The sequence below is a fragment of the mitochondrial genome of Psilocybe cubensis (genome assembly GCF_017499595.1).
Source record: "Psilocybe cubensis strain MGC-MH-2018 mitochondrion, complete sequence, whole genome shotgun sequence".
Taxonomy (NCBI): domain Eukaryota; kingdom Fungi; phylum Basidiomycota; class Agaricomycetes; order Agaricales; family Agrocybaceae; genus Psilocybe; species Psilocybe cubensis.
The window spans coordinates 111,380-121,153 of NW_025952838.1; the positions used below are offsets into that span (position 1 = coordinate 111,380).

Consider the following 9,774-nt stretch of genomic DNA (forward strand, 5'->3'; position numbering starts at 1 on the left):
AAGTTAAATTTATATGTATTAACTATCTCCTGTTCTTTATAATAAGGTCCTTCCTTATGATATACTACCAAGTCCTCTTAGTTAAAGGAACATTCCTCCTTATATCTACTCAGGATCACCTCAGGCTATACTAAGGAAGATAAGCAGCTTCCTTTTATAGCTTAATAAAGCTAGTGTCATTCCTTAGCTAAAGCTACTTTAACTTTAACTTTTCCTTTATCTTTGTGCAAGCAAAAAAAAGACGAGTATGCTGAAATTTGGTAGCCAGGTGAGTTTTAGGAACTCATGACTTTCAAATCGTAAGAGTTCGAGTCTCTTTACTCGTATAAATAATTATACTTTATTAATCTCCGTCCAATGATAAGTCTTATCTCCTTTGGATAGGTTGAAAAGATCAGAGTCTTATGTTAGGAGAGCTAGTTTATAATCGAGAGGTATAAATTCCAATCTCCCTTTACTTACTTTAGCTAACCTTACTTATCCCTAGTTTAAAAATAAACTCGAGGTTACCTTGACCTAAGTATTAGGGTGAGTACTCTATGTATCTCTCCTCCTCTGCTGCTGCTTTAGCAGCAGGGCTTATTTCTTTTTTTTAAAGAAAATAATGGAATGAGGGAATGGGTTATTCCTAGCCTTTAATTTACTATTTGCCAGCTGCGCTATAGCTGCGATGCCAATCTTTTAATTAATGGAAAAATTTGCTGCGCTTGCAGCTTTAGCAGCTGAAAAAAAAAAAGAATAAGGAGAGGCAGCAGCACTAGCTCTCCTCCCGCTCCTCCTCCCGCTAAATTATAAAAATTAATTAGCACTCTTTAAAAAAAATTAACGCAAGTCCTCCTTCCTATAGGAGGGGAGCAAGTGACACAAATTTAGGTAGTCAGAGCGAAAGGAGGTACTTTAGATAAAGTAGTAACTTGCCTTTATTATTTAATATTTATTTTATTTAGAGTAAATGTAAATATATTTTATTTACTTATTTATAAATAACGTTTGCTTAATATTTTTAATTAAAATAGCTCTCTTAATAAAAAGAATATTAAGAGAACGAGTCCTTTATTATTAACCTTTGCTTTGTACTTTGTCACGCTAGGGACTGCTTAAGGAGGAGACCATGGTTTCTTCTCCCGCAATTTACCTAAGTTATCTCATCTCCCCCCCCCATCTGACTATAGCTGCGTCTAAAACTAATATAAAGGTTAATATACTTCCCTAGCGACGGATAAAGAGCGGGTAATATTGAGGGAGGGTTAGGAAAGAGCGTGGTGCGGTAGCCACGGCGCTAGTAAAGGAGCTTAAGTAATTGGAGGCTTAATTAATTTAGTCTTACATTTTAATTTTTTATAAAAAATTAGGGAGGTTAGCTGAGAGGTATAGCAGTAATTTTACACGTTACAGACAGAGTTTCAAATACTCTACCTCCTATTTTATTTTATTATTAAATGTCTTTATTTCTCCCCCCCCCTAAGCGAAAGTAGGGTGTCGCCACTACTACCCTAAAAAGAGAGGTAGGAGTCGCGCACCACGCTCTTCCCTCTTAGTAGGTAGCGCTAGTGGAAGATTGCGGGTGGTTAAGGGGGGGGGGGCTCTAATGCAGGAAAATAGATTGGATTTTTTAAATAAAGCAAGGGAGGAAGCAGAACTCGTATGGTAGAGTGTCCCCCTTTTAAGGGGAAAGTTTTGGTTCAATTCCAAGTGCTTCTAATAACTTAGAATAAAATATTATAATAAAAAGAGTAGAAAAAAAAGTAGTTTACTTTTTTTTCAAATCTTTTTCTAAACTAAAGCAAGATAGAGTTGAAAAAAAAATACTTTTTTTTTTTCTACTCTAATTTTTTTAATTAAAAAAAAAGTAATTAATACTCTATTCTCGCACCTTTATTCCTTAAAGGTTAAGTACGTAAAGCCTGCTCTGAATCTTCTTTGAGGACCTTTGCTTTAATATTGCTTTCTTTATTTTATTATAGCCACGCGATAATAATAAAATTATCTCTCCCTTATTTTTAATGTCTCCCGCTAATTTTTTTCTCTTTAAAAAAAAAAAAAAGATACTTTTTTTTAGGTATATTAAAAAAAAAGATACTTTTTTTAGGTATATTAAAAAAAAAATTAGTCGCTAGCGGCCGTAATTTTTTTTTTTAATTCACAACGCTAATTTTTTAAGTTTAAAAGCAAAATAACATAAAATTATATTTAAATAAAATAAATAAGGGAGAGATAATTTACGAGCCTGTCCTTCTCTGCGAAGCGCGAAGCGCGAAGCGCGAAGCGCGAAGTGCGAAGCGTTAAGACTTAGGGTTAGGGGGGGGGGGTGAGATTACGCGTTTCTCTTTTCTCGGTTCTAGATAGGGAAACTCTTTAAGGAGGGTCCGTCATTGTCATATGAACCTCCCTTAGGTAGCGCTTTGGAAATGAGGGCTACCGGCAAATTTAGGTGCTAGTAAAGGTCCTTGGTAGCAAGGATATTAAAGTAACAGACGCCTATCTCAAGTAAAAATCTTCTATAAAGGCTAGATAAAGCAAAAATAAGTTCTTAGTAGAGGTTTAACTAAAATTTTGATTCTGATATCTATGGAAAATATATTTATATTATCACCACTAAGTCAATTCGAAGTTGTAAACTTACTAGGGTTTAGTGCTCCTATATTAGGCTATTTACATATTAATTTAACAAATTTAGCTTTATATACTTTATTCATATTACTAGTAATCTTAGGATTACACCTAAACGGTAATAATGATTCTAAAATAATACCTAATAACTGGTCAATCTCTTTAGAATCTTCTTATGCTAGTTTAAGTAATATGGTAAGAGAACAAATTGGAAGTAATAGTGAAAAATATATTCCTTTTATATATTCATTATTTTTTTTTATATTAATAGGTAATTTAATATCTAATGTACCTTATTCATTTGCCGTTACAGCTAGTGGTGTTGTAGCATTAGGTTTAAGTGTGACAATCTTTATTGGTGTGACTATATTAGCTATAAGTTTACATGGTATTAAATTTTTTTCTTTCTTTATACCTTCAGGTACTCCTATTTTTTTAGTACCTTTATTAGTTTTAATTGAATTAATATCTTATTTAGCTAGAGCTGTTTCTTTAGGAGTTAGACTATTTGCTAATATTACGGCCGGACACACTCTATTAAAAATCTTATCTACTTATTTATTTAAATTATTTACAGCTAATATAGTAATTGGAGTTCTAACTTTAATACCTTTTGCTATATTTTTAGCTTTAGTTGGGTTAGAATTAGCAGTTTCTTTAATTCAAGCTTTTGTATTTACATTATTAACATGTTCATACTTAAGAGATGCTATAGAATTACATTAATATACCATTTATAAATATTAGCACCTATCAAATTCGTAATCCCTTATTAAATAATTATTAGAAACTCTACTCTTAACATACCACAGGGCGGCTATAGCCTATGACCATACTATTTCCCCGCCTAGGCAGGCGATAGAAAAAAAAAAAATAAAAAATAAAATAGTAGGGCCCTATTAAAATCAAAGTTTCCTAAAGATATTTCTCCTTGGTTTTTTAGGCACTTACAGATGCCCCTTTGCTTTTGACTATGTCCCCTTATTTTTTTTAAAAAAATAAGGAGTCCTTAAAATTTTTTACCTAGTACAAAAAAAGGGCTAAAGCAAAGGAAGGTTCTTTTGATATTTTTTTTTTTTCGCGTACGCGGTCGCTAGCGTAACAAAATTGGGCATTCGCCAAACAGGAATAAAATATAGATTTAGAATAAGTGCTAATTAAAAAGATATTGTATTACTTTGTGCAGTTATAAATTATTTTGGTGCTGGCTCCGTATCTTTAATTCGTAAAAATAGAGATGTAGTAAGCATTGAAAATCTTCAATCGATACCATAAAAATACCATCATACCTTTTTTTTGACTTAATTTTTTTTTAATTCCCTTGCTTTCTTATTTTTTTTCTTTTGTTATTTTTTTAAAAAAAAAATTACAGCTTAGGCTGCTAAGCCAAAGCAAGGGAACTAAAAAAAAAATTAGAGCCGCTTCGCGATAGCTGTAATTTTTTAAAAAAAAAAATAAGAAAAGTAAAAAAAAAATCTAAATACTATGAAATTTTAAAATGGAAAACTAGCTTTTTTGATTTCTTCTTTTGCCTTTGCTCTTTCAAAGACAAAAGCAAAGGAGATAATAAAGATGATTTAGATTCGAAATTAAATTTATTAAGTATAATTCAAGAAGTTAAAACCATTAATCAATAAGTAGTAGGGCCATCGCTAGCGCATAATAAAATCCCAGTAGATCACTTAAAAGATATTAATCCTAACTATATCAGTGGGTTAGTAACTGGAGACGGTACTTTTTCTTTAGTTACTGGGCCATAGTCTTTTAATAAAGGATTTGGTAGATCCGTATTTGCAGTATCACAACATTCCAATAATAAAATAAAGTATTAATAGAGGCTATAGCTAAAAATTTTAAATCTAAGGTGGCTCTAGTATCAAGTACCAACAGAGGAAGATATGATATGATCAGTCTAACCATAAGTAATAAACATGATTTAGTTAATTAAGCTTATCGCTTATTTTTTTTTTTCTCGCTAGCGTTCGCGTACTAATTTTTTTTTTTCTTTTGTTATTTTTTTAAAAAAAAAATTACAGCTTAGGCAGCTAAGCAAAAGCAAGGGAATATTATTAAAAAAAAAATTAAGAAAATAAAAATTAGCAACGCGGTCGTTAATTTTTTTTAAAAAAAAAAGAATTAGCGAGCAAAAAAAAAAGTTAGCCTCCTTTCTTTAGGTAGCAAACGTAAGGAGGGGAGCAAACTTAAAAAAATAGCGAGCGAAGAAAGGAGGGATAGACAAAGTAACTTATTAATTATAGTTAAACCATTAATTTAAAATCTCCACTTATCTTAGAAGATTTAATTAAGAAAATAATAAATTTTATTAATAAAAGTGTAATAAGTAATTTTACTAATTAGCTATAGATATAAATTTCCTATAGTTCTCCCTCGCTAGCGCGCGTGGCGGATGTTTATTTTACTCTAAAAGATCGTACTTCCTCGCTTCTCTTTTTTTGTTTTGTTCCCTTGCTTTCTAATTTTTTTTTCTTTTGTTATTTTTTTAAAAAAAAAATTACAGCTTAGGCTGCTAAGCCAAAGCAAGGGAACTAAAAAAAAAATTAGAGCTAAAGCTGCGGGCAAAAGTTAAACAAAAACAAAAAAAGAGAAGCGGTAGAGCACTACCTAGCAAAAGGCTTAGGACTACGCGCTTCGGATTTAGCGTTTCTCGGTTCGCGGTTCTCTAATTTTTTTTTTAAAAAATATTAAAAAAAAAAATTAGAGGGAGGGAGAGCAAATAGGATTTAATAATTAGTATTTTAAATTATTATGATAGACGCTAACTTTTAACTAATAAATATATGTTAGCTGCTGCAAAATATATAGGTGCTGGTATTGCTTGCTCTGGATTAATCGGAGCTGGAGCCGGTATCGGTACAGTATTTGGTTCATTAATCATAGGTACTGCTAGAAACCCTCAATTAAGATCACAATTATTCACTTATGCTATCTTAGGATTCGCTTTAGCTGAAGCTACAGGATTATTCGCTTTAATGATGGCTTTCTTATTATTATATTCATAATTAAATAGAATATAATTTAATATATTAATAATTGATTTTCTCTGCTGCTGCTAAAGCAGCAGCGCTTATTTTTTTTTTCTTAAAAAATAAGGGCTTCTGCTAAAGCAGACCTAGAAAATAAGATGTCTGTGCTTTGCTTCGCTGCTTTAGCAGCGAAGCAGCAGGGGTATCAAAGGTTTATATTTTTAAAAATTTAAAATAAGATAGAATGATAATGAGGATGATAGGATAGAAGCTAATTTTTTATTATTTTAAAATAATAAAAATAACTGCTAAAGCAGCTCTGCTTTATTTTATATTTTTTAATATATTTACCCCCCCCCCCAACTCTATATGTGAACCAACGAAAACTACTCTCGCTCGCTACTGCTCCGCCTTACTTTACCCCGTTAGACAAACGCGGTCAAAGAAAAGAAAAAATAAATTTTATTTCTTTCTTCCCTTTTTTTTTTCTCTTTTTTTCTTTTTATTTTTTTCTGTCGCGTACGCGGTCGCTAGCGATAATTTTTTTTTTCTCGGTAGCGATCGCTAGCGGCTACCGGTTCTTATTTTTTTTTTTAAATTAGAGCTATCGCGAAGCGGCTCTAATTTTTTTTCTTTTGTTATTTTTTTAAAAAAAAAATTACAGCTTAGGCTGCTAAGCCAAAGCAAGGGAAGTTAAAAAAAAATTAGAAAGCAAGGGAATATAAAAAAAAAATAAGATCCAAAGCGAGAAAAAAAAAAATAAACGCGCCGGTAGCGAGTATATTATTTAAAAAAAAAATATTATTTTTTTTAAATTAAAAAAAGTAAAAAATAATATGCGAGAGCACTAGGTAATTTAATACGGAGGGTAATTCGATAGAAGGAGGTAAATCAGTATATTCTATCATTGTCTAAGTATTTATAAATATATAGATTAAACTTTTTTTAAAAATAGTAGGTAATAGCAGGAAAATTTAAAGGGTAGGCTTAGATTATTTAATAAAAGAAGATAAAAATAAAGATAATTTAATTTATTTCCTTTATCTAATGTCTATTAAAATACGGTGACTCCAGCCACGCGACCGCTATATTTAGTAATTTTTTTTATTATAAACAAATTCAGCCGCTTTGTAGCGAGAAAAAAGTAAAAAAAAAAATTTTTTAAATTAGGCCTCAATTAGGCCTCTTATAGCGAGTGTAATTTTTTATTTTAATTTTTCTTTTATTTATTTTTGTTTTTCTCTTTTTTTTTTTCTCTGTAATTTTTTTTTCTCGGTAGCGATCGCTAGCGACTAGCGGTTGTTATTTTTTTTTTTAAAAAATTACAGCTATCGCGAAGCGGCTCTAATTTTTTTTTTTCTTTTGTTATTTTTTTAAAAAAAAAATTACAGCTTAGGCTGCTAAGCCAAAGCAAGGGAAGTAAAAAAAAATAAGAAAGCAAGGGAATATAAAAAAAAAATAAGATCCAAAGCGGTAAATTTGTTTTAATATTATTAAAACAAAAGAGAGAGAAAAAAGTTAAGGGGGGTACTAATTAATGTAGTATAAACGAACATGTTGAAATTGGTAAACAGTCTTCTCTTAAGAAGAAGTGGGCTTTAGCCCTTAAGAGTTCAAGTCTCTTTGTTCGTATACGTTACAAAGTTAGTGTTACCCATTAACTTTATATGAAACCGCGAAAAACTTATAACATAACTATAAGCCTCTACACTTAATCATTAAAATATAAAATAAAGGAAGATTAAAATTAAATAGAATAATAACCATCCTCTGCGAAGCTGCGAAGGTGCGAAGCTGCGAAGATGCGTACTCTTTGAAGACACCATCAGAATAACCTCCTGCTATGTACCCATGCCGCTTTGCTAATTTTTGAATTTTAAAGCAAAGCAAAGGGCTACTGTTCAGTGCACTTCTTCTTTTTAATTAAATGCAGCGCTCTAGCATAGCAGCGCATCTATTCTGCATAATCCTTAATAGTGTAGTTAAGCAGTTATTAAATTTTGTCTCTGCGAAGCGCGAAGCAATTTTTATCTCTGCGAAGCCCTTATTTTTTTTGTTAAAAAAATTATACGCCTATTTTTTTAACAAAAAAAAAAAATTGGTGACCGCTAGCGACCTATTTGTTTTTCAATTTTTTTTTTTGTAAAAAAAAAATAGCAAAAACAAAAACAAAAATTGGGCCTTTTTTTAACAAAAAATTAGCGCTCGGATTGTGGCTTAAAAAAAAAAGGTTAGCGCAGGTTATTAGATCAAAATTGGCTAGCCTCCCGCAAACGTGCATAAGCGCGGTAGCAAAAGGCTACCTCGCTAGATCCCGCTACCTCCCGCTACCTCTAGCTCCCTATTTTTTTTTTCGCTAGCGGTATATTTTAAAATTTTTCCGCTACGCGTAGCGCGGTTATATAAAAAATTAGTGAGAGACAAACAGCGAGCGAAGGAATGGGGGGGGGGGGGGGTTTGGTGCTATACTTTTTAAGTATAAAATTTATTGTATAGAGCGTAGCCGCAAAAATCAAAACTAATTCTGCAATCTCTCTATAAGAGTAGTAGAAAAGACTAATAACATACAAATTGTCCATTTATAAATTAGGCTGAAATAGTTTAATAGGTTAAAACTTACCATTCATGACGGTAAAATGTAGGTTCAATTCCTTCTCTCAGTAATTTTTTAAAAAAAAAAAGTAATTAGTCTTTATCTTGCCATTGCTCTACCCTTACCCAAACATCTCCTCTCTTTAGGAATTTGCTATCTGCTAAGCGCTTATTTTTCTTTTTTTTTTTAAACCGCAAAACGACGCTTTGCTAATTTTTCTCTAATTTTGTTTTAATTATATTCCCTTGCTTTTGCTTAGCTGCCTAAGCTGTAATTTTTTTTTTAAAAAAATAACAAAAGAAAAAAAAATTCCCGCTATTAGTACTAATTTTTTTTTATTAAAACAAATTTCCCGCGTACGCGATCGCTTTGGAGAGAGTTTAAAAAAAAAGAAAAATAAGCGAAATTTTTATAATTAGCAACGCGTAAAAAAAAAATAAGCCTTTGCTAGGGGGGGGGGGGGGAGGGTTATGATGGTTATAATATCGCAAATAGCCTAGGGCTATAAGGTCTACTATAGTTTAAAATTTAAATTTTATCTTAAGTTATTTAATTAAATTATGGTTAGAACTTTTAGATAAAATTTAATAAGTATGGCCTGGCTCTCTTCTACTAATGCTAAAGAGATAGGTACTTTATATCTTATTTTTTCAGTATTTGCTGGTATGATAGGTACCGCTTTTTCTGTTTTAATAAGACTAGAACTATCTAATCCTGGGGTACAGTTTTTACAAGGAGATCATCAGCTATTTAACGTGATAATTTCAGCACATGCCTTTATCATGATTTTTTTTATGGTAATGCCTGGTTTAGTAGGTGGATTTGGTAAATATAAATATTCTTTTTATTTTAATTATAACCGATTATATTACCGATTATTCTATATCTCTCAATTTATTAAATTTGCCTTATTTTTTTTTTATCGGCCTTATTTTTTTTTTCTTTTGTTATTTTTTTTTTTAGTTCCCTTGCTTTGGCTTAGCAGCCTAAGCTGTAATTTTTTTTTTAAAAAAATAACAAAAGAAAAAAAAATTACCAAAGCAAGGGGGCCAAAAAAAAAATTACACGCGATTGAGAGAAAATTCAAGTCTTGCTGCTCTTAACATAAACGCAGTAGTACCTGATAATAATATTTCTAATTTAAGATCACAAATAGGAGCTTATTTATCAGGTTTAATAGAAGGTGATGGGACAATAGCTGTTCACGATATTAATAGTAATATTGATAGATATAATCCAAAAATTATTTTAGTTTTCAAAAAAGCTGATCTACCTTTAGCAAATTATTTACAAAATTTAACTAAATGTGGAAGAGTTTTAATTAAAGTAGATAGAGGTTATGTATTATGGCAAATACAAGATATTGTTAGTATTTTTACTATAGTATCTATAGTAAATGGTTATATGAGAACACCTAAAATAGAAGCATTAAATAGAGCGATACTATGATTAAATAATTATAAAATTAATGCTAAAAAAACTTTAAAATTACTTCCCGCGTCTCGCAATGGCGAGACTACTAAATTAATTTTAAATAAGATTAATTCTTTACCTAATCTAGAAATAAAACCTATAGATGAATCACCT

The 9,774-nt window shown here is 30.8% G+C and overlaps 2 non-coding genes across 2 annotated transcripts; both read left to right on the forward strand.

Moving 5' to 3' along the window:
• Positions 1 to 1,629: 1,629 nt before the first annotated feature.
• On the forward strand, positions 1,630 to 1,701 carry JR316_0013469. Its single transcript has one exon. It is a non-coding gene; the product is annotated as a tRNA-Lys (tRNA).
• A 6,483-nt stretch (positions 1,702 to 8,184) lies between these two features.
• On the forward strand, positions 8,185 to 8,257 carry JR316_0013470. The gene has a single exon. It is a non-coding gene; the product is annotated as a tRNA-Met (tRNA).
• The last annotated feature ends 1,517 nt before the right edge of the window (positions 8,258 to 9,774 follow it).